The sequence below is a fragment of the Puma concolor genome, chromosome A1 (assembly GCF_028749965.1).
Source record: "Puma concolor isolate L17-30 chromosome A1, mPumCon1.1.hap2, whole genome shotgun sequence".
In the NCBI taxonomy this organism is placed as follows: Eukaryota; Metazoa; Chordata; class Mammalia; order Carnivora; family Felidae; genus Puma; species Puma concolor.
The window spans coordinates 20935727-20939726 of NC_141667.1; the positions used below are offsets into that span (position 1 = coordinate 20935727).

A 4000-nucleotide genomic window follows, 5' to 3' on the forward strand; every position below is an offset into this window, starting at 1 on the left:
CACTCTTATTCCTAAAACAGATGAAGGGAACTCAAAGTTAGTCAAAACTTACAAAAATTATGTCTCCTTGTGTTAAAAATCAATTCTGTAGAAAACTGTATCATAGAGGACAGCCATGTTTCAGTTAGTGTATAAGCAAGATCTCTGAGAAGGTGCAGTTAATGAATCAAAATTAAGGTTAAAACCTTAATTGAGTGACACCAAACAGAGGAAAAGACGTTTCAAACTGAGTGAATGTGATCTTAGATTATCTGTTCCCATAGCTGTCAAGAGAAAGGACATGGTTAGAAATAAGAAAAGAGAAGCAGCTGGTGGTCCTGGTGCTGCTGGGTTGTGTGTTGTGTAGGAGGGTTGAACCCCCCCCCCCACTGCCACCAGAGGAACCCCTTGGTCATAGTTAAGTATTAATGATGTCTTTGAACTTTGAGTGGATCTACAATGGCTTCAGCAGTGTGCTTCAGTTCCTAGGACTCTACAAGGAATCTGGAAAACTTGTATTGTTGGATTTGGAGAATGCAGGCAAAACCACTCTTCTCCACATGCTCAGTGATGACTGATTCGGCCCACAGGTTTCAACATTAGATCCAACATCAGAATAGCTGACAATGGCTGGAATGACTTTTACAACTTTTGATCCTGGTGGGCACGAGCAAGAACACCAGGATTGGAAAAATTATGTGCCAGCAGTTAATGAGATTGCCTTTCTGTTGGATTTTGCATATTGTCCTTGCCTCATGGAAACCAAAACTGAGCTAAAGGCTGTAATAACTGATGAAACAATATCCAATATGCCTATCCTTATCTTGGGTAACAAAATTGACAGAGCAGATGAAATCAATGAGGAAAAACTCCATGAGATAGTTGGGCTTTATGGAAAGTCCATAGGAAATGGGAATGTGACCCTGAAGGAGCTGAATGTCCACTTCATGAAAGTATTCATGCACAATGTGCTCCCGAGGCAAGGCTATGGTGAGGACTTCCGCTGGTTTTCCCAGTATATTGCTTGGTGTTTGGACAGTGAAAATAAGAGTTTTACTTCTCCTGACTGATCCAAGAATAAAAGGAAGGAAAGAAGGAAGGGAGGGAGGGAGGAAGAAGGAGGGAACAAGGAAGGAAGGAAAAAGACAAGTAAAAAAAGGAAGACCATGAAAAGTAAGTTAAAACTATGAGATAATGGGGTAATATTCAACTAAATTCTTCTTCTTACAAAAAGTATCAATCTTCCCAACCCCACCTGTTTTCCTTCCACTAGCTATTGTATTCTGGAGATTTATTATGATGTATCTAGGAATTAATTTACTAGTATTTCTTATGCTTTGGATTTTCTGGCTTCTTGGAATTACAAGTTTGTGTCTTTCATCAATTCTGGAAAATCCTCAGGTATTGCTCTCTAAATTTCACCTTCGACCTGCCTCTTAGAGTTCCAATTAAATATCTGTTAAACCCTTGTTCTATTCTCTATACCTCTTAGTTTTCTGTATTTTATATTTTTATGTTCTAACACACTGTGATCAGACATTTAATATTTATATTTTCTGTTAGTTGAATTTGATTTGCTGTTAAAATCATATTTTTTAGTTTGCTTATTTTATATTTCATTTGTAGGTCCTATTTTAATCTAGGTTCTTCTTTCTGTTTTTTTGTTTGTTTGTTTGTTTGTTTGTTTTGTCTTTGTTCTTTAGTGAATCATCTTTCCTGGCTATAATTTCAAGCTGGCACTAAAAAAAAAAAATTAATCCCGATAAGCCTCATATTTTATTCCTTTTCCCATTCATGGTGCTTCATTTCCTTAAGAGTTAGATCAATATTAATCCTGGTTATACAATTACTAAAAATAAATTCTTTTGAATTAATCGTAGAGTTAAGGTAAATGTCACTTCTTCCAGTGAGTCTCTGATAGGTTCTATCAGGCACTTATGGTTGCTGTAAGTTACATAAAAAGTGAATTCATAATGGATCATAGACCCAAATATAAGATGTAAAACTATAGGGGCACCTGGGCAGCTCAGTCAGTTAAGCATCCAACTTCAGCTCAGGTCATGATCTCATGGTTCATTGAATTCAAGCCCTGTGTCAGGCTCTGTGTTGACAGCTTGGAGCCTGAAGCCTGCTTCAGATTCTGTGTCTCCCTGTCTCTCTGCCCTTCTCCTGCTCACACTCTGTCTCTCTCTCTCTCAAAAATGAATAAAATTCAAAAAAAAGTTTAAAAATATATAAAATGTAGAAGTATAAAACTTATAGAAATAAAAAAAGACATTGCTTTGACCTTGGGTTTGATGATGAACTTTTAAATATATCACAAAAGTACAGTATATTAGAAACTGATAAATTGTACTTTATTAACGTTCTCATAAGACAATGTACAAGCCACGAATGGAAAGAAAATACTTACAAATTGCTATTGATTAAGGACATTTTTCCTGGATGTATAAAGAACACTTAAAAGCCAATAACAAGAAAATCAGCCACCCAGTACAAAAACAGATAAGTGATATCAATAAACACTTCATCAAAGATGATAGATACATGGAAAATATGTATATGTAAATATTGTCAACATCTTTTGTCACTAGGCAGATACAAATTTAAACAATAATGAAATATCTTTATGCTCTATAGAATGGTTCCAAAATCCAAAAAGATTGACAATATAAAATATTGGCAAGTTTTATTCATGACTGGTTGGAATTAAAAATTGTATAGTCACTTTGGAAGGCTCATTTGGCAGGTAATTATAAAGTTAAACATAGCTTTACCACACAGTATAGCAGTCATGCTCCTAGATAGTTAAGTGAAAACTTACTTTTGTACAAAAACCTGTATGTTCATGCTTATAGAAACTTTGTTCATTTATAATCACTAACAAATGGAAGCCTCCAAGATGTCTTTCCACAGATAAATGAATATATAATTTGTATTGTATCTATATAATGGACTATTTAGGGGTAAAAAAGGAACAATTTATTGATTTATGCAATACCAACTATCTCGGTAGAGACAAGTAGTTCAAAGGGCTTCGAATTTGCCTTTTTGTCATTTTCTTTCAACAAATATTATAAAAGCAATGTGAAGGTTCTTCCAGATTCTAAGAATATTCATCATAATAACGAACTCAAAAACCAAGGTAGTGATCTCATGGTGTATCTTTATATTCATTGGATCCACTGTAAGATGGGCTTGAAACAGACTGAATTAATTATGGCTTGCCATTTACCCTTGCTGTGCTAGAGCAGGGCATGATGGTGGTTCAGGTCACTTCATAAAACTCTTAGCTGAGATTATGTTCCTATAGCTCTTGGAAGGTATAGAAATTCTCCTTTGTGTCAGAAAATTTCCAGCTTCCTCCTATGTTTATCCTTTACCACCACACTACAACCATACAATACTTCTAATACCAGATGGGTGTTGTTGTTTTTCCACACCCAGGCAGCTCTCTGTAACAACGTATAATTTAACTCAATTCTAACATTATCTACCTGGAGACGGCATGAAATCCCACAGGTTAAGGACTCAGTCCCACAAGACTGCCCAGCCTCCCCACTTCAGATGCCGGTCACAAATCCAGGTTGTCATCTGTGCTTCTGACTAACCACAGGTTCCCACAACCCTCACCTTGGGGTTGATTAAATTGCTAGAGCATCTCATAAAACTCAGAAAGAGTTTACTTCCTGTTTACTAGTTTTTTTATAAAAATATATGGTAAAGGATACACATGATCATCCAGAGGGAAGAGATGCATAGGAAAAGGTCCATGGGAAGGGGCACAGAGTTTCCCTGTCCTCTTCAGATGCCACCACTCTTCCTGCACATTTTTGTGTTCACCCACCTGGAAGCTGTCCAAATCCCAATAGTGGGGCTGCAAATGGAGTTAATATTTGATCATGCCTGCATGATGAACCCTACATAAAGACCCCAATAATATGCATAACAGTACATCCAGGTGGCTGAGTCTTAATAATTATTAACATTGTAGCATGCCAAAGGTTATTATAACGATTTA

At 36.3% G+C, this 4000-nt stretch overlaps 1 pseudogene; it reads left to right on the forward strand.

Moving 5' to 3' along the window:
• The first annotated feature begins 405 nt into the window (after window positions 1-405).
• Window positions 406-1049, forward strand: LOC112860429 (small COPII coat GTPase SAR1A pseudogene; annotated as a pseudogene).
• Window positions 1050-4000: the final 2951 nt, after the last annotated feature.